Genomic DNA, 27,308 nt, shown 5'->3' on the forward strand with positions numbered 1-27,308 from the left:
CGTTGGCACTTTTGAGACGATGTCTCACGTCCTCATTTCCGTTATCCTATGCATTCTATACCCCCTGACTGAATGTTGACAGAAGTGCTGTAACAAGAAACTTTTAAAAACACATATTTTGATGCACATTTTAATGCTGTTATGGATTGCGCTTTATTGGTACAATGTTATGGTTTTAATTAACTAAACAATACATCTATTCTGTTCTGAGTAAAACACAATGATTTTGTTCTAAATAACTAATATTGAAAATGTTATAATTCTGAAATTGGGAGAGTGTGAATTAAACATTATTAAGGCCTGTGGAAGGGTCTATAGAGTGTCTCATCACTTCTGTTATGTTTACTCAATGTTAGACATGTATGCACTTTTTCTCTCCACATTTCCTCCTTCTGTATATCACACACCTCTTTCTTTCCTTTCAGAACCCTTTTTAGGTCTTGCCTACGCAGCGCGCTTGCACTGCATAGGAAGGCCTTCAGCTGTCGCTCTGCTAATTTTCAAGCACACACTCGTGCTTGTGGCTACATCCACCTTGCGGGAGTGAGCAGGGGCGCGCCACAAGCACGAGTGCAGTGCCTAAAAATTAGCAGACTGCTCTCCCAAGCGCGCGTGCGCGCTTCTCTCCTCGCCCACACGTCCCGGCCACTCACTCGCTCCGCCCTCTCCGTCCTCCATACAGGAGTCACTCTGCAGCCTTTGTTTATGCCTAAGGTTCCACACACACTCACTTATTTCACTGGTCTGTGTTTTTGACTCTGCCCCCCTCCTCCGACACCCCCTTGCAGAGTTTGTTTTCTGCTTCCTGACTGTGGACTTTGACAGCGCTGTCCACGTTTCCAGACCTGACCGGTACCTCGTGGCTTCGGTGGAAGCTCTGCCGTCGAGTGCCTACTCTGTGGCAGACTTTCCCGGCTTCCTCTTCCAGGAAGCTGAACTTTGCTTGTGACACGTCTCCTCAGTCTTCGTAGAGGTCTGTGCGCCGTGTTCCTGACACTGGGAACCAGCAGCTGTCATTGCGCAGTGGGCACCGTGGCTGGTGTACTGTCATGGTACCAGCAGAAGGTGGTCATGTAAATTAGTGTTTGTGCAAATTCACAGCTTACTGAGGAAGATCCGGAGCTGGAAGATGTAAGTTGTTTACCTTTCAGTCGAGCTGCGTTTGGCAGTCTATAGCAAAGCATCAATGACTCATTACGCTGTCGACGCAGTTTTCTTGTCTGATGTTGTGTATTCTTCATAATGCTGCCATGTATGCTCCACACACTCTCAAACGTGCATTGCTAGTATCTTTTTCTGCGTTGAACTTAAAAATAACACGCCTACCTAGCGAGATGCTCTAGACCTTAAAACGTCACATTTGTATTTTACTGTATTGCAAGTGATGAAGTACAATAATATTCGCATCACGTGTAGTGTCACCTATTTACAAGTGAGGATTATTGTTGAACATCTCATTCCTTGGGCCTCAGTCTTTAATCTCTCCCCAACTTTGTTCATCTTCAAATAGTGTCGGCTCAATTATAAGTACGCTTTCCACTGTAGCTCGGTTCGCTTTGATGCCGACTGCACAATCATTGACTGAATAATGGATAATAGTGCGTATTATTTTTGTTCACTTACATAAATTAGCCTAGCTGTTATGCCTCTCAGTTTATAATTTTTTTTACCACAAGTGAGTCTCCACACGTTGCTTTTAATATATGCTGTCTTTTAGGTGAGCATGGAACAATCTCCTGCAGAATTTTTTTTTTTTTTTTTAAACTACTGTCCTTTAGTACATGTCATGAGGTGGTCAGTAATGCTGGTTAAAGCAGACTTTTTTGCTGTGGCTGCTGCCAACGTTTATTTGAGAAGTGTTACTGTACTAGCTTCCCTAAGCGTCCAACCATTTTTAATTGGGAGTTGTAGTGGTAGAGATAGCAGCTCGTTTCAAACTCGGCCAGCATGGAGATAGCCAATAGGTCTCGCATTTGGGACCTTATAAGCATTCAGTTATGCAGCACAATATCCTTGGTGCAACTGTGGAAAAAGGGCGCAAGCAGGTCGATTACCCCTTTTCAAGGTTTGCCCGGCGATAGCCGCCTCTCACCCAACTCAAGGTTACCAAATGAAGAGGCAGGCGCTGGAGACTGGAAGGCAGGAAACAGGAGTTTATTCCGACGGAGCAGAACACGTCAAATCAGACAACAGGGTATCTTCTCGAGGTGCTCTAACCGCATCTCTGAGGCCTGGCCTCTTATACACAAGTTTTATGGCTTTATTACATTTATGACATCCGTGGTATTGCTTTGAAGTACGAGAAAGGCATCTTTGGAATCCCCGGTTCAGGCCCGTTCTCACACATATCTACAGTAGGGGTCCCCACCCGAATCTCAGCATGATGGCTATCGCGCAGCTGGACATTCCGCTGGGAACAGAAATGCGGACAGTCGGTCGGATCTAGGGGTGTGAAGGCATTGATTAATCCCTGCTCCTTTGATGTGAGGCGAGGTCCTACTGTAGGGGGCAATAAACTGTATCTGTTGGACTAGGTGATGGCCTGGGATCAGGCCGTACAATCGGGCAGGGAGGAAGAGGTTATCAAAACGGCCTGTTCTATGAATGAGATGAAAGGGTACGGGGGATTCAGCACAGGATGTGGCTCGGAGGCAGGGTCGCGCTGTAGGTGCGTTTATGGCCCAGGCAAGAGAGACCGGGGCTGTCGGTGCGCGGGGATGCTTGCGAGGCCAGGGGGTGAGGGGGAGAGACGCGCTGGCTATTGGCAGTGGGCAGAGAGACCATGGTTTTCAAAAAAATGGCTGCTGCTGCAAGTGTGCGTGAGTCTGAAAGGGGACAAGATGGCGCCGATAATGTTGACATCGCAAACCAGATTTTAACAGTCCTCCCTTTTCAACATATCTAGCCATTTTGTCTACTCGATATCGATCTTCATTAAATCCTTAACCTCGACATCGTACAATGCTCTCATGCGTTCCTTGTCAAAGTCCAGAGTCTTTGGGCAGATACAGTTTGCACATAGGGAGCACAAAGGTGGCAGGCATTGGATTCCTAGGCAGAACCCACATAACACAACAACGGGTATCAGTATAATTGTAAACAACCTCCACCCCCAGTTCTTTACAGTACTCCAGAACCATCTGCCAAGCGACCATTCTTCTTGTTCCTGGTGGACTTCTGAGGAAAGTCTGTGGAGATGTTCAATGGCTTTGTACACTGAGGGTGAATTGTCCGGTATATAGGTGCAGCAGCTAGACCCTATGATGCGGCATGCCCCTCCACGATCTGCTAGAACCACATCTAGAACAAGGCGGTTCTGAAGGGCCACCAAGCGGACCGCTTGAAGCTCGGCCGTGTTATTTGTGAGGATGCCAGCTGTAATGTTCATGGTTGTTTCAACTGACTGGGTCAAATGTCGGATGGCACGGCTGTTTGCCATTGGACCCCAGAGTGGAACAAGTCCCTTCATTGCATCCAGGAACTGTGCTCCGGCAGAGTCGGCTTGTTCAATGTCTCTCTCTCGTTTTTGTCGGTGGTGGTTTGCAGATGCCACATAGGTCGGAGGAAGGATGAAGGCAATATAGCAGGTACCTCCCCAGCCTTTTGGGAGCCAGGTGTAGGCTTTCGTACCGCAGACAAAGTACATGTTTGGAGATGTGACAAAAGAGGGTGGGTCAGTAGTGTCCAAGATTCTGGTGATGTTGCAGGCACTGTGACCTACAAATTGTGTCCCGAGGCCTTTGATGCATACAAGGCCCGAGATATTGACAACAGATAGGGCCACAGTCAGGGTGGCTGCTGTTCGTTTCCGGAGGTAGGAGAAGGTAGGTTTTGCCGGGTTGTTGAACACCTGCATTTCGACACGCTCTTTGGCTGGGATGTCCAAGTGACCAGAGGTGTTGGACGTCAGTGGGCAAAAGGGTGCGGTCGTTTTTTTGGTTTTGTTCGGCCAGACCCCTTGATAAAAGTGCGACATGGTTTCGCTGGAGATTGTCTTATCTCTGTAGCTCTCTTGTAGGAGAATCAACCAGGCGAGGCAGGAGCCATGAACAGAGAATGGTGAGGGGATGAAAGGGATGGAATGACCAGTGGCATACGGAAGCAACCCGCAGATCCAGCAGTTGGTGGCGTTGGCGGCAAGGTTGTGCTGGTGCAAAAGTTGTACGAAGGAGTTATTCCAAAACTCCTTGCGTCTTTCTCGGAGTTGAGGTGAGAGAGAGATCAGGTGGTGTTCCTTCACGGTGACAGGTAGTACAGTGGCTAGAAGTGTCTCTTGTGCTGGTGAGGTTTCTTCCAAGATCCAGAGGGTGGTCATGAGGAGGAGACAGAAGAGAAGGGTAACGAAGAAGGCAATAGTCTTTGAACTGTGCATTTTGTCAGTCTTTGAGTTTCTGTAGTGGGTCTTTGGATATCCGGTCGCTTCCACCATCTTCAAGTCGGGTGCTTCCATCATCTTCGTATCGGGCGCTTCCATCATCTTCAAGGGGGCTCGGTAGTGGGCAGAACCACAAACTTCGTTTGGCTTCTCTCCTGGCGACCTTAGTAGCGTTAGGCCACCGCTCTGAGAATATAAACTTAGTCAGTGGTCTATTTAGCCGAAGCTCCCTCCTTTCGTCGCAGGTTGTACCCTTCTCTGGATGGCACAGTGGGGTCGGGATATGTTGCCAGTTCAAGCGCGTCAGTTTCCGGGTAGCAGCTCAGGGATGGTCGATCTTTGTTCAGGAGCTCTTCTTGCGTGGTCACGCCTTCGGTTGTTGTCAGATTCGACAAGACCTTCTTGCAGTGGTGTGTGTGCAGCCAATTGCGCTTTCCCTCCACTCGAAGAGCTGTTCGGGTGGTGATCAAAACTTGCCAGGGGCCCGTCCAGCGGGGTTCCAGACTCTTCTCCCGCTGGAAGTTCCGAATTAGGACGAAATCTCCAGGCTGGATGGTATGTCCGGGGCCCCTGGAAGCATCGGGGATGGCTTGCAGCACCTGATGATGAATAACAGACAGCGTTTTAGTTAGGTTATACAGATAGTCAGACATTAGGACGTCCGGGACGTCGTGAATAGATGTCGGTTTGGGTGCAGACCAGATACTCATGGGTCGGCCAAAAACGACCTCGTATGCGGTCAAGTGGTGTTTGGTGGGGGTGGAACGCATTGACAGCAATGCCAGGGGAAGAGCGTCTGGCCATTTTAGTCCTGTGGTAGCCACTATTTTTGCCAATTTTAGTTTCAATGTGGCGTTGTGTCGCTCGACCAGTCCAGCTGATTGGGGGTGAAAAACTGCGTGGAATTTCTGTCGTACCCCCAGCCCCTTCAGGATTAGCTGGATAACCTCGGCTACGAAATGGGGGCCATTGTCACTCCATAAAATACGACAAAGGCCGTAGCGAGGGAAGAACTCTTTCAGTAGTACTTTTGCAGTGGCAATGGCCTTGTTGTCACGCGTCGGGTAGGCTTCCACCCATTTGCTAAAAGCGCATACAACAACAAGTACATACTTCAGTCCTTGACATCTCTCTAATTGGATATAGTCCATCTGTAGGACTTCAAATGGATGGTTGGGGACCCCAAACCCTCCCCGGGGTACGACAGTTCCTTTCCCAGGGTTATGTTGCAGGCAGACTAGACATTGCTGGACTAATCGTTTGGCCGAGTCTGCAATTCTATCGTTATGCCAAACTCGGGAGACAAGTTCGGTCATAGGGGCAGATCCTATGTGTGCAGGGGAATGAGCCATAGTCAGTATGGGGATCAGATACGAGTTGGGTAGCAACCATTTGTTCGTGTCTTTTGTCCGCCAGCAGCCTTCATCGTCTTTTAATCCCACCCATGCCCATTCAGTCAATTCGTGTGGTGAGCTGGCCATTTGGATGTCCCTAATAGTTTCTCTAGCGTCCGTCCATTTTTCTGCACGTACATGTGAGTCGTCGTCCTATTCTCAGCTGTGGTTCGGGCAGTGATGTCGGCCAGTGCATTTCCCTGTCCAATGATGTCTGTCACCTTTTTGTGTGCTTGGCATTTGATTACGGCAAGTCGTTTGGGGAGGAGAACCGCTTCAGTCAGAGCTGAGACTAGATCTCCGTGCAGGATGGGTGTGCCATGAGATGTCAGAAATCCCCTCTCCTTCCATAAGAGCCCAAAATGATGAACCACCCCGAAGGCATACTGGCTGTCCGTGTAAATGTTTGCTGTCGTCCCCTTTGCTAGGATACATGCTCGTGTGAGGGCAATCAGTTCTGCCGCCTGTGCGGATCGTTGCGTGATGCGGGCGGTTTCAACTACAGTTCGGGCTGTGGTAACTGCATAGGCAGCTGAGGTGGTGCCGTCGGGGAGTTTAATGCAAGAGCCGTCTACCCATAGCTCTCTGTCAGGGTTTGGGAAGGCAGTGTCTCGGAGGTCAACTCTACTCCTAGTCTGTTCGTCCGTGAGGGTCACACAGTCATTTATAGGGGGGACATTTGGGTCATTTTCGGGCAGAGGCAACAAGGTGGCTGGGTTCAGCGTGGTGCATCTTTTCAGCGTGATGTGGGGTGCAAGCAGAGTCAGTTCGTATCCAGTCAGTCGTGCGCTGGTCAGGTGTTGCGTCTTAGTTTGGTTCAGGAGGGTGTCAACAGCATGGGGCACTAATACCGTGAGGGAATTCGAGAGTACGATCCCCTCACTTTGTCGGATAGAGACAGCAGCGGCAGCTACGGCTCGAAGGCAGGCAGGCAAGGCTCTCGCTACGGGATCAAGAGTGGCAGAGATATAGGCACATGGTCGTTGCTTGCGGCCGATGGTTTGAGTCAGGACAGACAAAGCGCATCCCTCCCTTTCGTGAGTGTAGAGAGAGAAGGGTTTGGTATAATCGGGGGTTCCTAGGACTGGTGCAGAACAAAGGGCGTCTCGAAGTTCTTTGAAGGAGGATTGGCATTTGGGGGTCCAAGGGAGCGGGAAGGGGACATCTTTAGCTAGTAGAGAAAGCAGTGGCTTTACAATGAGGCTGAAGTTTGGCAACCACTGCCGGCAGAAGGAGGTGAGGCCTACCAGGGAGCGGACTTGTTTCTGGGTCTTTGGGACAGGGGTTTCTAGAATGGTCTGAATTCGATCGGGTGTAAGCTTTCTCCCATCTTTGGACAAGAGGTGGCCTAGGTAGGTGACCTGGGGTTGGCAGAATTGCAACTTCTTCTTGGAGACCTTGTGGCCATTTTCCGCAAGGAAGTGCAGGAGTTGGACAGTGGTAGTGACTGCAAGTGGGGTGGTGTCGGCCGCCAAAAGGATATCATCGACCTATTGTATCAACACCACTCCATCCTGCAGCTGAACGGCGTCCAGCTGTCTCTTGAGGGCCTGGCTATAGATGCTGGGACTTTCAGTGTAACCTTGGGGAGCTCTACAAAATCTATATGAGCGGGATTTTAACGTGAAGCCGAAAAGGTAGCGGCTGTCTGGGTGGATGGGGATGGAGAAGAATGCATTCTTGAGATCGATTACAGTGAAGGTGGTGGCTGTGGATGGAATCAGGGTCAGAATGGTGGTGATATCCGAGACTACGGGGTACTGAGGTACAACCACTTTGTTGACCTCTCGAAGGTCGATGATGAAGCGGTACGCTTTCTCATCTCCCTAACCCTGCTTCTTTACAATGGGTAGGATAGGGCTGTTGCAAATATTGCGGACTACTTCCTCTACCACTCCTGCCTCTACCAAGGACTGAATTATCTTTACCAATGCCTTCTCACCTTCGGGCGATATCCGATACTGTGGGAGTTTTGGGAGTATTGCATCTTGGCGAACAGTTATGTGCACAGGGTCAATCATCATGCGTCCTACGTCAGCGTCAGTTTTGGCCCACAGATACAGAGGTAGAGAGTCGAGTAAGGATGAGTCAGCGTCAGAGATGGAGAACATGTGTCGTAAGGGATAAGGTCTGAGCAGAGTCGGGTTATCGTACAGAATGACTCGAACACTGTCCTGTGAACACCTAATAGTAGCTCGGAAATGCTTCAGTAAGTCAAGTCCCATAATGGCATCGGGGGTGTTGGAGGAAAGCAGAAACGTCGTGTCAGTGTGGTTACTGTCCAAGTCGAAGGAGATCGGTGCGGACAAGGGATTAGTGGAGGGCGTTCCATCAAAACCTATTGATGTTATGTGTGAGCCAGACAAGGGTGCCCTTGGAATCAGTCGTTTAGATAACACACTACGTGTCGCGCCAGTGTCTACCAGAAATGGAGACTTCGTACCTAGGACCTTAGCGGTGACATAAGGACCTTGCTGGTCAACATGGAGCTCGACTGGATCCCTCCCTTGCCCTTGGCAGTCCTATGCGAAGTCGCGGGCATCGTCACAGTCAGCCTGCTGGCATTGGTTCTGTCGGGGGCGGTCAAAAGTGTTCGGTCTGCCTGGTCTGTCATTGCTAGCGTCGTTTGTGTGCCCCCGTCCCTGTCCTCTATTTATCGGCCCATCCGATACGTCTTTTGTGTCTCTATTTTTGTACATATCTAACAGGACCGGACACTGGGACTTCCAGTGCCCAAATCCCTTGCAGAACGCACACTGGTTGTCGTCAATGTCTGTCCGTCCAGCATAGGGCGCGGGGGTACGGTCTTTAGGGGGTGGATTTCTAGGGGCAGTCGACTGGTAGTGTCCTTTGTACGGTTCCCTACCTATCGTCACTCCTTGCAATTGAGCGATCATTACTCGTTCTTTCAAGTCCTTTTTCTTTCTCTCAGTCGCTTTGTCGTTCTCATTCTTTTGTCGTTCGTAGTATTGAGCCATCTGAAGGATAGCCGCGGGCTTGGAGGCAGCCCAACTACTTTCACTAGTCTGCAGTTTCTGCGAGACTTCTGGAGTCAGGCCCTTTACGTAATTCTGGACGAATAAGTGATGTCCGGTTGCAGAGGTCATGTCCTGGCCGCTGTAATCGGAGAACACCGTTTCGAACCTGGAAAAGTATTCTGATACGTCTTCCTGGGGTTTCTGGCAGCAGGCCGTTACTATCGACCAGTCCACCTTCTTTTCTGGGACTATGGTTTTGAGTTTTTGTACGATTTTGTCTGGCAGGTCTAGAATTGATTTCAAAGGTTTCTGTCCGGGCTCTCGTTGTTTGTCTATGCCATCGAGTTGTAACCCGGTATGTCCGAACAGATCAAGGTGGTCGACTTTCCGGATTAGCTTCCACACATCAGCTGGTAGACATAGCCCGAAAAACAAGTCGATGTCCGCTAGGGTCATAATCGTCGACCCCAAGGCGGTACCTAATTCTGTGTAGAAGGCAGTGGGGTTCTTTCGTAGATCAGGCAAGGACTTTCGAAAAGTCAGGATTTCTTGCCGATCCCAGGGTTGGTAGACCCAGTTGTACATTACCCTCCCCCTCGCATCTTGGTGGTTAATATCGTCGTGTGTTCCCTGTCCTCGTGAGGGGACCCAATAAGGAGCTGCTTCTCTTATCGGCATCATGGTGTTAGTTCCCTCGGTTTGAGGTACAGTCGCTACAGGGGTCGTGGTGCTAGCTTCTAATCTTTGTTCAGTGAGGTGGCGGGAGACTTCAAGCGTGCGCATGAAGAGGTCCATCACATCACACTGACCTCCGTCTCCAATGTCGACTTTTCTATACAGAGTCGTTAGGCTTTCAGGACCTTTGGCTTGGTACCGATCTTCATAAGCATTAAGGGTGTGGTAACAGAAACGCGTAACAAAGTGTCGTTTGTGGTTATTGGCATACAAATTGCATATATCTGTTACGTAATCTTCGCTTTCTTTCCGTTCCACTAGCGTCTTTACGATTTTATCAATCCCTGCTCGTTCATTCTTACTCAATCGATTTAATCTAGCGGAGTCTCTCTTCTCATCTACTGTTGCTGCTTGCGCTGCGCTGAGTACAAGGGGCTCGGCCGGCGCGGAGGCCGTGAGGACCGAGGCTCTGGTACCGCTCTCATCTGTGCTTGGGGGTTGCGTGCGTTGCACTAGGGGTTGGGAAGGGGCGTATGGAGGGGGCATGTAGATGATCGGGGGACCTAGCAGTAGATCATCGTTCGCTCGCTGCTTTGAAGGTAGCTCAGGGTAAAGCGTGGCGGGCGTTCTAACGGGACACTGGCTTGATGTTTCAGATTCTTGTTTTAGGTTAGCTTCCTCTCTTTCTTTTATTTCTTCTTTCAACTTGTTCGCGGCTAAATGAACTGCTTTTCGTAATTCTTTTTCTAGTCTGACTTCATTTCTTTTCTTTCGCTGTTCTGTTTCTTTGCGCCACATGCCAAAACTATCAAGCATAGTGGGCGTTGTTTTATGGTTACGAAGGGCTGTTTCCAGCACGCTTATTTTAGTATCATCGAAGGATCCTATCAGTGGCCACTGACTTTCCTGATCCTTATTAGTATATTTATGCCATAACTTACTATAAGCTACGGCGACTAGTCCATACTTTAAAAACATATCCTTATTAGGGGTGCCCTCCAGAGGAGCCGGATGATCCACCTCTAATAAGCGGTCCGGGCTGAACCAACTACTGAACAATGGGGAGAAGATAGGCATGACGGGTTACAATGGGGACAAAAGTCTGCACTACCTATCCTTCACTACTTTGCGAAGACTAGGCAGAATATTTCTATTCTACAGTATTCGCAAATAGGGAATACCCAAAGAGAGAACTAATTCCAAACAGTCAATGTTCGGACAAACAATCAATCAATCAAATGAGGAATAAAATAGGCGCGACGGGTTACAACGGGGGCAAAAGCCTGCGCTACCTACCCTTCACTATCTGCAAAGAGAGAGGGAAATTCCTGTTCCTCCCCGTTTGTAGGCAGAGAAGATCCTTTCAAAGAACCAATTTCGAACAGTTAATGCTCGAACAAACAATCAATCAATGGAGAGGGAAGTAGGCGCGACGGGTTACAACGGGGGCAAAAGTCTGTGCTACCTACCCTTCACTATCTGCAAAGGGAGAATACTCCTATCCTTCCCCGTTTGTAAACAGAGAATCTCTCAGAACCAAACAATCAAATGCGTAATACTAGTATTTTTCAAGACAATCAATTCGCAATTCGTCGTGTTACACGACCTTACCCGGACCGCATGGATAGTTTCTCGTCTTCCGCATCCAGCGCCTGATCGTCCTCTATTCTCCTTAATTGCTGTGGTACTCCTGATGGTTCCCAGTCAGGACCGTAGATCACTCGAGAGAGGTCTGTGTTATACATTATTCCTACCTTTGTTTCTAGTATTTTCCTACACACCATTCCTACCTTTATTTCTTGTGTTTCCTAACCTTGTTGTATTCCAGAATGTATAATGTTCTAGTCTCCTCTAAAGATTCTTAGCTGAGTCAGTTGCTCCTGACCAGCTCCTTGATGAAGATGCTTATTCTGTTTCCTGTACATTAAATACAACTTACCTCCAAAGCTGACTCCAGAGCATTTACTACAATTTGTGGCGACGATTCGCAGCTGGTCAGAGACACTCTGGTTGACCACAACGCATTCTGTGGATCTTGGTCGTCTTTGGAGAAGCACTGTCACTACAATCGACAGAAGACTTCATCAAGGGTAAAAGAAACGAACCCTACGTGTGCAGCCCCTCTGCCCTGCCAGCGCTTACTGAATAATGACAATTTCAACAAAACTGTAAGTAGAAAGCTTCCCGCAGCGCGAGCGCTCTTCAACCGATAGCGTCGCTAGGCAACCTGCCCTCGCTCTCCCCTCGCGAGCGACAACAAAGAATCCTGTGCGCGTGCGTGGACAACTTGACGCCGGCTGTGTTGCTAGGCACCGCCACTGCAGCAAAGTGAATCTTACGCGCAACAGCGTTGTGACGCCTATGCGCTTCAAGACTCTTTTTGAAACGATTCAAGCCTCGTTTTAGATTGGCGGCCATTTTATAGTATTTGTCGAGTTAAAACGCATTTTCTTCGATCTTCACCATCGACTGCTCAAGAAAAGTGCTCACATCAACCATTCATTATAAATTAAAGGAAACAAACCATTCTTAGTGCACTAATTATATAGAGGTACATTATCTTACTAAAAAAAAAAAAAAAAAAAAAAAAATTTTCTTTCATTGTCACTCGGACTCTATAACCAGTCTAATTAAAATGGCACAACAAATATTAGTTACATTACCTCCTCAATTCCTACCTGAACCTGGTACACCCCAAATACCATGGGAAGACTGGTATATTATGTTCGATAATTACCTCGAAGCACTGGATGGCCAAGAATTTTCGGCCAAAAGAAAAAAAGCCATCCTATTGAGCACGCTAGGCAAAGAAGGGCAGAGGGTTTTCCAATTTCTACCCATAGCTTTAAGAGCTAATGGACAAGACATGGACGATGAGTTCAAGGAAGCTGTAGCGAGGTTGGAAGTAAGATTCTCTAAGGAGGAGAATCTAGTCATGAACCGATATAAGTTCTACACACAAAGACAAAAAGATTCTGAATCCATAGATGACTTTGTGGCCAGACTCAGAGAACTGTCTATTAAATGTAAATTTGGCATCATGAATGAGGAACTCATAAGGGATCAACTCATAGTACAATGCTCAAACAAGAAAATCCAGGAAAGATTGTGGGCAGCAAAGAATCCCTCCCTCAAAGATGCCATAGACCTGGCCAAAGTCATTGAGGAATCAAGCAAGTGCATGAAGACACTAGACTCCCACAAAACAAGTCCGCAACAGGAGGTTTCAGTAGTGTCAGATAAGAATAATTCTACTGAATGTGAGCATTGCGGGAGTGATAATGTTGCAGTTGTAAGAAACAAATCTAGGTTTCCACAAAAGAAGAATTTCAGTAAACTATGCAGCAGGTGTGGAAGCAATACCCACTCTTCGGAAGCAAAGTTTTGTTTTGCAACAAATAAAGAATGCCTCAAATGTGGCAAAATGGGACATTTCTCAAAGATGTGCAAAACTAAATCCAAGCAGAAAGTTGCTGTAGTTGAAGATAATCTTCATGAAGATGGAGAGGAAAGATTCTTAGTAGTGGATGATGTGGACGTGATTGAAAATGATCCCAGGCAAAATAGACCAAAAGCCGTCTTCACAATTGACTCTCATGAGGTATCATTAATGGTAGACACAGGATCACGTCATACCATTATTCCTAAAGTTACTTTTGACACTTTCTGGCAGGGAATGGACTTATATGAGAGTGACATTTCAGCTAAAGGTTTTAATGGCAAGAAGATCGATATTCTTGGGTTCTTTGAATCTGATATTTGCTTTGAGAAAAGATCCACTCGAGGGAAAGTATATGTCTCAATTGATGGCCCACCCATTCTTGGTTGGATCCACCAATATGATCTGTATATAGTTATCAACCCTAGGGCCAAGAACCAGATTATGGTAGTCGATGATGACTCTATCGAGTCCATCCTCAGCGAATTTGATTCAGTATTGAGAGCCGAGCTTGGTGAGTTGAGAGGTTACTCTCATCTGATCAAACTCAAGAATAATAGCCTACCCATACAGCACCGTGTCAGGAGAATTCCCATCTCTATTCGTGAAGAAGTAAAGTTATTGATTGAAGAAATGCTTCAGTCAGGGGTTATAGAACCCACAGAAGCATCAGCCTGGGTTTCACCTGTAGTTATTTCTAAGAAGGCTGATGGTAAGCTCAGGTTCTGTGTAGACCTCAGGGCCCTGAACAAGTGTGTTGTTGCCGACACCTTTCCCCTACCAAATATCTCTGAGATGGTTTCTACCCTTCAGGGAGCTAAATATTTCTCGAAGCTGGACCTGAGGAGTGCCTATCATCAGGTCAGGCTTCACGAATCTTCGAAACACCTTACCGCATTTATCACCCCGGAAGGCATATTCCAATTTACTCGCCTCCCCTTTGGTTTGATATCGGCGGCGAGTGTGTTCCAGAGATTAGTCACAGAAATTTTCAAAGGGTTGAGTAATGTGGTGTTTTTCCAGGATGACATCTTGGTATTTGGAGAATCAATTGCTGAACACAACCTGGTTTTGAAGAATGTACTGCACAGAATTTGGGATACAGGCCTTACATTAAGAAAAGATAAATGTTCATTTCTTGTTCAGGACATCGAATACCTAGGCCATGAAATATCCGTCAGAGGAGTAAAACCTAAAAAAGACCTCCTAGAGGCAATACGCTCTGCCCCTTGTCCAGTTGACAAGGATCAATTGAGGTCCTTCATGGGGCTAATTGAATATTATTCTAAATTTGTAGACAAATTTTCCGAAAAGACTATACCTTTAAGAGCATTACTTAAAAAAGGTTGCAAATTTGTTTGGGGACAGGAGTTAGACACATGTTTTAACAATATTAAAGATGCCATTTGTTGTGCAAAAGTATTAGCACCGTTTGACACCAAGAAAGTCTCTACATTAATGGTAGATGCGAGCGCATGTGGTCTTGGCGCTGTCCTAGTACAAACACATAAGGATGGTGAGCGACCAATTGCGTTTGCTTCCCGTACTCTTTCTCAAAGTGAACGGAATTATTCCGTTATTGAGAAAGAGGCCTTGGCTGCTGCCTGGGGAGCACATCATTTCCGAACTTATTTGTGGGGTACACATTTTAATCTAAAGACCGATCACAAACCACTGATAAGAATACTTTCTCCTGGAGGCGCAGCCTGTAGTTCCCCGAGGTTAGCAAGATTGGCCTCCAAACTGCAGGAGTACCATTTTGATATCTTTCACATACAGGGCTGGAAGAATTTTCAGGCTGATTGCCTATCTAGATTGGCAGTCCCGAGTGAACATCTGTCTGATGATGAATTTCAACTTGAGAGTGTAGAAGAAAACATCGCTTGGATTAATGATGTTGTGTCTCTTGGTGCTAGTTCTTTCACACATAAAGATTGGGTAGAGGCCATGTCTGATGATTGTGTGCTACAAGAAGTCATTCAATTAATTAAGCTAGGTGCACGAAGAGAAAGTTGTGTGCATGTTTCAGTTCGTCCTTTCTTAAAAATTATTGACGAATTGTCCGTGTGTGGACAAAATGTTGTAATGCGCGGAGACAAATTTGTTCCCCCTGCTGACTTAAGGACCAAACTTATTGCCATAGCACATGAAGGACATTTGGGGCAAACATTGACACAACAAAGGCTTAAATTGAACTTTTGGTGGCCAGGTTTAGACTCCTCTGTTACTTCCTGGGTTGAAGATTGTCCTACTTGCAAAGTTGGTGAAAAGCGGTTGAAAGTCTCAGCAGGGTCTCAAGTTGGAGAGTTAGTGTTTCCTAAAGTCCCATGGCATACAATATGCCTGGATTTTATAGGTCCCATGAACGAATTACCAATTTCTCAGAGGTTTGCAATTGTCGTAGTGGACTGTTTTTCAAAGTGGTTATCTGTTGAATTCTTGAAGGACATTACCACTGAAACGACTATAAAGTACTTGAGATCTTTATTTTTTGTGGAGGGTTTCCCTAATGTCATTATCACTGATAATGGAACGCAATTAGTCTCTCACAAGATGCGTTCTTTTCTTGCCGCTTCTGGTATTTCCCATCACAGAACGTCTCTTTACAACCCACAAGGGAATGGACTCTGTGAGCGCCTGAATAGATTAGTTAAAGGTACTATCCAGATGGCCTTATCGAAGAGTTCGTCAGTCTCTGTTTTGGTTAGTGAAATGGTCTATGCTTATTGCACTACACTTCATGGGTCTCAGAACAAATCTCCTTTTGAGATTATGAGAGGCAGGGTTGCTAATACGAAGTTGACCCCTTCTTGGCTCAAGGATTTAATTTCCCAAGCCGGCTTAGTCAAGGTTAATCCTATGTTGGTGTCTTCCCCATCTTCCCCCTCTGTAACAACTACTGTTAGGTCAACTCAGTCTACTTCACAAGTAACTCCTGCTAGGAAGTTAACAAAGTCGGTTTCAAGCAGAATCAATAAAGGCGATCTGGTCAAAGTCAAGTCTGGGAGAGTGTCTGGTGGATTGTCCAAATTTAGAGGCCCTTTTCTAGTGAAAATGGTTTACCCACACTATGTAGTACTTTCCAATGGAGAAAAATGGAACTTGAGGAGAGTGGCGTTATATCAAAAAGCTAGTTCCATCAATACTCATAGTTCAAGAACTGGATTTTCTCAGACTCAACATCCCGCTGATGATAGTTCATCCGGCTACATGTTCATTTCTCCCCATATTTCTTCCAACTCTGTGGGAGGGTTAAGTACTATAGGTAGTGGTGATTCACGCACTCTTTCTTCAGTTGGTGATATTTCTCACTGTAGGAGGGGTGGTGATGGTGATGCTACTACTGTAGCTCAGTCCAGTGAAGAGACTTCAGATAGAATCCAGCCACCCTCAAGGTGTCTGCGAGATCGCAGACCTCCTTTGTATCTTAACGATTACTGTTGTGATTGATCGATAAACCAAACGAATCCATATGTTTTCTTAACGACGTAAAAAATGAAAGTTATTTTTACTTATGCTACAAATAGAGTATTTCTTGTTACTAATAGATATTTTCTCACTTTAACTTTCTAATGTTTTTGTATTCAGCGAGAGGAGATGTGTTATACATTATTCCTACCTTTGTTTCTAGTATTTTCCTACACACCATTCCTACCTTTATTTCTTGTGTTTCCTAACCTCGTTGTATTCCAGAATGTATAATGTTCTAGTCTCCTCTAAAGATTCTTAGCTGAGTCAGTTGCTCCTGACCAGCTCCTTGATGAAGATGCTTATTCTGTTTCCTGTACATTAAATACAACTTACCTCCAAAGCTGACTCCAGAGCATTTACTACAGTCTGCTCGGAACCGGTGAAGTTCGGATGATCGGCTGCCAGACGAGGGTCTATCGGGCAGGAGCTCTTTCCCGATCGTTGCAGTCGTTCACACTGTTGTTGGGACCTCTCCCACTGGATCCACGTGTCACTGATGGGCCCCACGTTTGGGACGCCAATTGTGGAAAAAGGGCGCAAGCAGGTCAGATCGATTACCCCTTTTCAAGGTTTGCCCGGCGATAGCCGCCTCTCACCCAACTCAAGGTTACCAAATGAAGAGGCAGGCGCTGGAGACTGGAAGGCAGGAAACAGGAGTTTATTCCGACGGAGCAGAACACGTCAAATCAGACAACAGGGTATCTTCTTGAGGTGCTCTAACCGCATCTCTGAGGCCTGGCCTCTTATACACAAGTTTTATGGCTTTATTACATTTATGACATCCGTGGTATTGCTTTGAAGTACTAGAAAGGCATCTTTGGAATCCCCGGTTCAGGCCCGTTCTCACACATATCTACAGTAGGGGTCCCCACCCGAATCTCAGCATGATGGCTATCGCGCAGCTGGACATTCCGCTGGGAACAGGAATGCGGGCGGTCGGTCGGATCTAGGGGTGTGAAGGCATTGATTAATCCCTGCTCCTTTGATGTGAGGCGAGGTCCTACTGTAGGGGGCAATAAACTGTATCTGTTGGACTAGGTGATGGCCTGGGATCAGGCCGTACAATCGGGCAGGGAGGAAGAGGTTATCAAAAGGGCCTGTTCTATGAATGAGATGAAAGGGTGCGGGGGATTCAGCACGGGATGTGGCTCGGAGGCAGGGTCGCGCTGGAGGTGCGTTTATGGCCCAGGCAAGAGAGACCGGGGGCTGTCGGTGCGCGGGGATGCTTGCGAGGCCGGGGGGTGAGGGGGAGAGACGCGCTGGCTATTGGCAGTGGGCAGAGAGACCATGGTTTTCAAAAAAATGGCTGCTGCTGCAAGTGTGCGTGAGTCTGAAAGGGGACAAGATGGCGCCGATAATGTTGACATCGCAAACCAGATTTTAACACAACAACATCAACTGTTGCATGGCTAAACACTTATAAGGACCCAAAGGCGAGACCTATTGGCAATGCCAATGCCTGTTTTAACTATCTTTTGAAAGCACTTTCTTGCATCTCCATCACTTCACCACTTCCAAACACAAAGACCATCCACTCATTTGTAAATACTACATTTTCTCTTACTTTCGCTTTGCCAATATTTTGACAACTCTATTCTTCCTTCACACACATTTGCACAGAATTACAATTGCAAATGGAAAAATGGCCATTGCCGTGGCCATTGGTCTGCACTGTGCACTAGAGAGGCTAGGGAATCTGAACCCCTTTCTGATCCACTCATGGGCACTATGAGAAACTAGGGCTGCCTTTAGCCTCGACTTGAAATCGTGGCACACTATAAACATCTAGCGGAGACTCAGTTTAAAGTGTGCACTATACAATATTAATGTGCTACATGAAAACAGCTAACACTCTTAGGAAATGCAATATTAAGTGAAACAAGTGAAACACAAACTAAATGGCTGAAATGGATTACCTAAACGAGTTTTACATTTATTGTTCAGAAATTGACCCGTGTTTTGTGCCATTACAGTTAAAGACATGAACATAAGTCCCAATGGGGACCTGTTTTAATGTCCATTTTTCATTACTAAGGGGTCTGAGACCGAGAGGGACCCAACCACTTAAAGCACTGCTTAGAGGTCGATCATTCTTAATTTCAGCTGCAAATGTTTGGAATGAGATACCTCTACAGCAGAGGAGCGTATATTTTCTTTCAAAGTTTAGAAAATGACTGAAGACCTGGTTGTGTCCTATCCTGTAACTGTCCCCTTGAAATATTTCAATATGTTTTTTGGGCATGTTCTCCACCCATGGCCTGTCAACGTCAAAGTACCTTCGGGTGTTTGTCAGCACTTTACAAAAATGCTAAATACATTAGCCTGTTCACATGCCTCATACTACCTATCATTTAAAATAATCACCTAACACGATTGTACTACCTCTCCTACCTCACACATTAAGGTACTGCATGTTTTTTAAATTTTCATGGTCAAGCGAACATATAATGCTAACACACTATAAATAACGCGTCTATATTTTTTTTAGTACATATATGCATACTAGTAATAACTAAACTGAAGTCAATTGTTTTAAAAACAACTCTATTATGAGGCTACCTTTGATCCCTGTTTATCCATTTACCTCATACTCCACAATCATAAGATTCAACCATGTACACCAAGTAGATATTGCCAAAACTCACTCACTACTTTGTAACATTTTAAAGTAATGCACATAATATCAAGGGAAAGAAACACACCCACGTGCCCAGAAAGTCTACTCCTACAGACAACTTAGGTGTATGCAGGATGACATACTTTATGTTAACCCCAACAACTGAAGGCATATCAATATTTTATCACCCAAATAATAATGTTACAGGTAGACCCACATTATTCTGCTCAGGGTGCCACACACACTAGTTCCACACAAGACACATTCAGTTCCTTTAAAACACACGGGAAAGATAATTAACTATATCTCCCACAAAACAACCCATAGGAGATAGCAAGACCTGGAAATGGAATTAAATGGCTAACATAATCAACATATTGAAATACTCAAGTATATATGGTAAACATTAGAACATTTTCAATAACAGCCAATATCTACAAGTAAAAAACAGACACAAAATGAAATGTTGAACTGTACTCTGTCATAAATGAAATGTAAAAAGGTAGAACAAAAACCTTCATACTTAAATAAATGTACAATAACATGAATCAAAATAAAAGTATGGGTAAGTGGGGGTAAATAGTGTCCTATCACTGTTTTTGATTGTTATGGCTACAGCTGTGGAGCGTGTCTCTCGACATTCCATGCAGTGTCCCCCTCAGGGTCTCTCCATCATGCTGGAGCTGATGGTAGTTTGGGCTCGTATATATTTTGGCACAGGTTGGGGATTTAATAATGTTTTTAAGTGAGACAGGGACTGGGGTTTCTGAGGAGAAATTTTTAGGGACATGGTGATGTTAGGAGTATGGGATTGTTTAAGGGAAAGGTGTGATTAGGGACTTGTGGAATAGGGGAAGGAGGTGGAGAAATGTGGTTATCTGTGGAAACTGATGCTGATTTTGGAATGGGATGAGGTGCTAGAATGGGGTCTGGAGTTGCAATGGGGTCAGAAGGAGGAACAGGGGCAGGTGTATAGAAAGCACTGGTGTCAGAGGAGGTACCACTAGAGGCAGGAGCCCTGTGTGTGGCAGACATGGTAGAACACATGTCATCCTTTATGTCAGTCACATGAGCTAGTTGCTGAATGAAACCTCTATGGCACACAACAATGCTCTCTACCGCCTTCTCTGACACAAGGGCTGGCCGGAACAGAGGAAAGAGACAGGTGGTAGTGGCAAAGGAGACACAAGTCTTTTTTTCAGACTGTGTGCCGACTTGGTACTGTGGGTGGCAAGATTGTGGCTGGTGCTGGCAAGAGGAGCAAATGTTGTTTTCTCAGATGTTTGTTACGCCATCATGAGAGGCTGTCAAGAGCTGGAGGTCTCAGATGGAGATGTGGCCTCCTGAACATCCCCTTCACCGTCAGTGCCACTGGGTATTTGAGCGTGAGTGGCTCTACCTTGCGACTCCAAGTGGCTCCCCTGAAGGTCTTCCAAAGTATGGCCTGCATCTTCCTCACTTCCTCTGGAGGAAGCTGAAAGCAGACATAGGCATGCATCAGTTGCACAGTACAGAATTAATTACAAAAATGTACACATAACAAAGATGTTCACATTTTTTTCACTGACTGCTAATATTCTAAAGAAAAGCCAACTAATGGGACATTACAAAATACGTTACTTTACAAATTTAAAGGCAAACTAACATTTACATAGTATGCAACATTTTTAGGATACAAAAATACTGTGGCCAATCTTTATAGCTTGAAGGGCAGTGCTTTAAATGGGCTGGCACTGTCTGGTACGGAGTACCAGCACTTTTTTATTTTGAGGAGGAGAGTACCAGCACTTCTCATGAGAAATGCACTGTTGAAGGGTGAGATGCTCCATCACTAATGTAAATCCAATCCACTGTATTTCAAATGCCACACTCTGTAATGCACTTGTAATACATTAGATCTGAAATTTAAATCACACTGGTGTAATTTGACTCACTTTAAGTATTCCAGGTTATGCTTGCCATGCACAGTTCCCCAAATTATTCCAGATGCAATGTCATATAACTATGCACTGTTCAGGGTAAAGTTTTACCACAAGTGCACATGAATAATTTATTTATTTATGCATTTTTATATAGCGTGGACTTTACCCAAAGGTGTCAGAGCACTTCACAATAGGACCAGTTACGTTACATGAGGATAATGTTACAAAAGTACATGTTACAGAAGGAAACGAGATATAGGAAGAGGTATAATACAGCAATAGATGGCAGTCACTCACAAACACACTAGGATGACACTTGTACAGGCATAGAATACAAATTTACAATAGTGAAAGAACTTCCTTGGGGGACTTGAAAGGGTGTGTATTAGTTCTGAAGGTGTCGCTGGAAGAGAAGAGCTTTGAGGTCAGTTTTGAAGGTCCGGGTAGAGGTGGTGGTACGGAGCTGTGGCGGAAGCGAGTTCCAGATTCTCACCATATTGCCTGAGAAGGATTGAGCCATTGATCTTTCCCTTTTAAAAGTGGGGGGCTCAAGCAGTAGTTTTTCCGCATTACAAGATGGTCTAGAGCCTGCAGAGATTTTCAGTTTATTCGCTAGGTACCGAGGGGTGGAAGTGTGCAAGGCTTTGTGGGTGATTCAGGCAGTTTTGTAGATTGATCTTGCCTCGATGGGAAGTCAACGGAGGGAAGACAACAAGGGTGTGATGTGGTCACTTCTTTTGGTACCAAAAATAAAACAAGCCGCTGAATGGAGAACTGATTTAAGAGGGAAAAAGTGGGATTTGGGGAGGCCAGTAAGAAGGGAATTGCAATAGTACAATCTGGAGAGAACCATCGATTGGACCAGGGTTTTTAGGTTTTGCTCCGGGAAGAAGCGTTGAATCACCCAAAGAAGGCGCAGTTGGTATTGAGCATTCTTTGAATGGAATTGATATGGGAGAGAAGATTGAACCTTTTGTTGAGTACGACACAAAGGGATTTTGCGTTGTCAACAACGATAGGTTTATTGTGAAGATAATTCAGCTGATCCATCCAAGATTTAACAGGAGGAGGAGAGAGTGAGGTAGAGAGGAGGAGAAATTCGGTTTTGGAGGGATTTCGAATGAGTTGATGAATTAACAACCAGTTTTCGATAGAGTGTAGAGTAGAGTTGAGGATCGATATATCGTGAGTGGAGGTCACCATAAGGTATATTTGGGTGTCATCTGCTTAGAGATGGTAGAAGATTCCAGGTTTACTAAGGAGATTTCCCAATGGTTCCAGATAGAGATTGAACAAAGTGGTGCAAGGATAGAGCCTTGAGGGATGCCTTGACCTACCGCCAATGGAGATGAGAGACTGTTCACTATTTTGATCATTTGGGATCTGTCAAAGAGAAAAGAGGCAAACCATTTAAGCCCTGCGCCTTCCAAACCCATTCTCTGTTGAAGAGTGTTAAGGAGAGTGTTGTGATTGACAGTGTCAAAGGCTGCAGAAAGGTCTGGAAGAATCAAAAGACCAGACTCCCCTGAATAGAGTGTGCGCAGCGCTTCGTCAATCACTTGCAGCAGGGCTGTTTTAGTGCTGCAGTTTTTAATGAAACCAGACTGAAAAATGACAAGATGATCATTGACTTTATATGACAGGAAAGTTGTTTTGTTACCCATCTTTCTGTGATTTTCGCAAGGAAGGGAGGTTACTGACGGGCCGGAAGTTGTTGAGGTCGTTCGCATCAGTGGTGGGTTTTTTAAGAAGAGTGATAAACTGTCCTGTTTTAAAGGTAATAGGAAGGGAGCCTTGACTGAGGAAAAGTTTAACCAGACTGGTCCAATAGGATATAGTATGGGTGTAGAAATCAATGGCAATGTCACTAGGGATGTGGTCAAGAGAATGGTTAGAGTACTTTGTTTCGAGGATGCATTTGAGGAGAGCATCTTCAGCGATGGCATCAAAGTTCTGCCAAATGACTAAGGATTTGTGCTCCTTTAGGGGGGTAGGATGAATGACCTGATCCAACAATGATTTCATTTTTTCGTCAAAGAATATAGCAAATTCCGCTGCTTTCTTTGGAGAATCCTCCAGCATGCGGGTTGTGGTAGAGCAGTTATGATTTTTGATTAGATCGAATAGTTTTTTGGGTCAGTTTTTGGCTGAGTCTAGGAGGGTTTTGAAGTGTGATGCTTTTTAAGGAAGATGTGTTTGTGGTACTTGGATATTGTTTAGAGTAGCAAGATTAGTGGTGGCAGGAGCTTGTCTTCATTGTTTCTTCAGGATTCCCAGGTTCTTCCTTTCTTCATGAAGGGATTTTTTGAACCAAGCCGCTGAGGGATTAGGCCTTTTCCTTTTGCTTTGAAGGGGAGCGACATTATTGATTTCAACTGCAAGGACTGAGAGGCATTGGGAGGTGAGATCATTGACGTCCAAGTTCTGGTCTAGCCTTGGAAGTGATAGCATAGCAGAATCACAGAGAGTATCAAGGTCAATGTTTACAGAACCAAATAATGGAATAATGTAAGCAGCCGAAACATGAGTGACTGTTGCTCGCACTACTTGTATTTTGTGCACTATGTTTTTAATGCAAAATGCATCTTTACTCCAGAATTTTGATGACAAAATATACCTGAAATATAATACTAAATCATGGATTTGAATTTCTCATAATTACAAATAATTTCAAGTAACTCCCCAATGCCTCTGCGTAATTAAGTGAAATCAGATGCATGAATTTTGCTTACCCCTAGATGTGAGTTCTGCCATATTTCTGAAGTAGTATCCCATCTGCCAAACTCTAAATCTGGGCCATACTTTAACCATTGATTATTTTTATTTTCTGGACAGAGGAATGTCGGTGCATTCTCCTCGCCCATACCCTGCAATGACATTGTAAGTAACTGCTATTATATATTATATGGACCTGTGTCAGTAGTTTAGTCTTTCACTTATCCAGGACTAGGATGTCCACCATAAACATTCCCTCAAGCAGTGGAAAAGAGATAATATGCATGTCACAGAGTAGTTTGATTAGCACAGTAGTGCCAAACGTTTTCATTGAAACCCCAGGAGTGGGAACCTTGTTAACCATTTGATGAAGGCCTGGTGTCAAGTTTGGTGGATGGGATACTCCATCAGTAATGTGTCAGATATCCCATTTGCCATGTTCCAAGTGCCTTATTGTCTTATTACTAGTAATACAGCAGATGTGATATCCTTCTGGTTGCAACAGAGAATCCCTTCCACAAAAAATTATATCAAAACATTTTACGTTTTTTAAATTACTCTTTATAGGTAGCCTACCCATACAGTTGTTATTGCACATGTCAATGTGCAAAAATGCTAACATGCAAAGCGAAATGCAAAAAAGTTAAGCATTGTTGGCAATGACAGAGACACTTTTGTGGAGACAAATGGGGCCTGATTTACTGGTTGGTTTCTGATTTACAGGTTGGGTACATACGTCATCCACAGACTTACAAGTTTATTGTATCCTGTGGCACTTTTAGTACGGAGGACAGTATATATGTTACATTTGTGAAACAGTATTCCAGCAATCAAACTGAAAAGAAGGGTTTTGAGCCACATCAATATTTTCTAAGGTACGGAACCTTACCTTCATGTTCCTGCTCTGTGGCCTTTATGTCCCCATCAAAGTCAGGGGGAACCCACTTCCAGAATATGCTGCAACATGTAGTCAGGGACTGCATTACCCACTTTTTCTGCTCTCCCCCTTTTTCCAAGTTGATTTAAACCGATAAGGTGAGTCCACCACTGAAAATCCTCAAACGTTTTCAGCAGTGTATGCTGTGGTACTACTAGACCCACTGTAAGTCCACTTCCCTTTAAAAGGCCATATCTTCTGATGGGGCTACACTAAACAGAGAGAATTAAGAAAACTAAACATAATTCTACTAGCAGCCCGTCCTGACCTTGTCCGGGAGCAATCAGGCTTCCCCGACCCCTGCCTGCCCCGACATTGTCCAGCAGCCCGGGCCCTCGCCCGCCCCGTCCCCCGCCTGCCACGTCCCCCGCCTGCCCCGACCCCCGCCTGCCCCGACATTGTCCGTGGGTTCCCCGGAGCCTTACCTCAGCCACCGCTCCTCCCCCGCGCTCCTCAGTTCACCGCTCCGCCGCTCCTCGCCGCTCGTCACCGCTCCTCCCGCCTGTACGCCGGTCCTCACCGCCTGTCCGCCGCTCGTCACCGCTCCTACCCCACGCCATGTCCGCCGCTCCTGGACGCCACTCCTCCCCACGCTCCTGACGTCAGCACGCAGGTCGCGGCCGGCGCTACTTCGAAGGGACTACTTTTTTTTTTAAGGTACATTTTTTAAATAACGCATATTTTTATAGTTTATATAGCCTATGTCCATCTGCACACCCTGACGATTACAATGATGTATCGGGTGTGTGGATTGGCGCTGTGGTTCCCGAGTTTACCCGCCTCAAAGGTTCAAAGTTCTTGGTTTATAATAGTAGTATAGATCAATAAACGTGATGGCAAACTGCAATTTTTTGTATTAAACATGCTTGGAGGGAGTGGTTGGCTTGTATTAGAGGGGTGGACAATCCGGCCCTGAACTCTTCCCCATGGCACACTACAAGCAAGAGACTCTGGTCTTCGCTGGACGCAGCCTCCCTCTATTTTAAACCAACATAAAGGTTCCTTCACTTATGGATGCACATCAAATTGCAATAGGTAGCTCTGGCACATGCATTGTTTGTTGAACCATTCTGGTTGCACAATTGGATTCGTATACTTTATAGGCGCATCAGCACGACGCTTGCATATAATCTGTATAATTTTCCAAATTAATTATCAATCTAGGCCCACATTGTTATCATAAGCATGCTGTTTTGTGCTATTGTACTGCTGAATGCCAACTATGATTCCCATGATCAATCATTTGACACTTTACTGTATAGACTCCCATCTCAAGTATCAATACCAACTGTATGATTGTCAAATGTTAATCAGTGATGACGATGTGGCTCTGATTTGCTCTTATTTTATTCTTATTTTACTTTCTTATCTTCATATCTTCTTATGTTCTTATTTTCATTTTCATTGATCATTGTAGTGTACTCACATGACTGTATCGCATTAATGTCTGTACATTTACTTTCTGTTTAATGAATAAAAACGATTTGAACACAAAAAAAAAAAACATGATTGAGATATTCTGTGAAGTTGACTTAGCAATTAGCATGCGTTGGGCTGATTTAGTAGTTTTGCCCAATGACTTCGACTTTTATATAAATTACACCACTCAATGTGTGATGCCATAATGTACCGTATGGTTTACGCACTGATGGCATAAACATTCTGCAAACTCTAACTCAGGGTCTTTTTTTTTGTGGAGAGGGTATTCCATCAAAAACCTGGAGTTCCTTGTATTCCAAAATGACATAACATGACTGCTCTTTTTAGAGTTAAGTGGAGTGTGATATATTCATGAGCATGCCTGATGACAATTTAAGTTTAACAGCAACTGTTTACTCGTAAAAATTTTATTATAAATTACAGATGTCTAAACAATGTTAGCCTAATACTTAATTTTGTCTTCTTAATCCTTCCTCGGTCATGCCATCCTGTTATCTGCTGGCACTCTAGCAAATCATTGGTGGATAGGTTGGAGTGTTGTACAGAGACTGGTTTTGAGAGTTCTGCAGTGTAAGAAACCTGACTGTTAGTGAAATGTTCGTGATTTATTTAGTGGTAATCTTCCTCTCATTTATGGAGTAAAACCAGTGTCCATGAGTTTTGTCAAAGGACCTAACGCATGTGGTGTGTGTGCCAGCTACCAAAACTCAGACTTGATGGTAAAAGTTGTAGCCAATCTTTGAGAATTTGGTGAAGCGTATTCCTGCGTCTTAGAATATTGCCTGTGGTAATCATAAGGACAGCCAGCGGTGTGGCTGAAGGCTACCATTAGAGCACTTACTGCATTAAAAATGGACAGTTGTCACTGATAAGTAGCACTGACTTTATATCTTCACCATGCGTAATTTCCTTATATCCCTTTGATTGAAACATTCATTTTCATTTTTCTTCATGCCCCATTCATTTATTTTCAGATCTGTGCTTCCTAATGTAGTGTCTTACCTGCATGATCTATATTTAGATACATGTTGGTAAGCATTACACACGTCTTTCTTCACTTGCTGGTCTTTTGGATGTCTACCATATTTAAAGGAATCATTTGTTGGAAAATCATAATTGCTGTTGTTTAACCACAATTGTTTGGGGTCATGAATTGTTGTATTGTCTGTCCAGACTACCTCATTTCAATCATTCTAACTTGAAGTGAAGTATGTATGGGATCTGACCAAATATATTGTTTCCAAAAGGTTTATAAGAAGGAGGTATTTACACACATTATTTTTATTAATGAATGAATGTATACACTTGTGGGAGTGCAGGCCGGATAAACAGACGTGGAGGCTGT

The sequence above is a fragment of the Lissotriton helveticus genome, chromosome 7 (assembly GCF_964261635.1).
Source record: "Lissotriton helveticus chromosome 7, aLisHel1.1, whole genome shotgun sequence".
Taxonomy (NCBI): domain Eukaryota; kingdom Metazoa; phylum Chordata; class Amphibia; order Caudata; family Salamandridae; genus Lissotriton; species Lissotriton helveticus.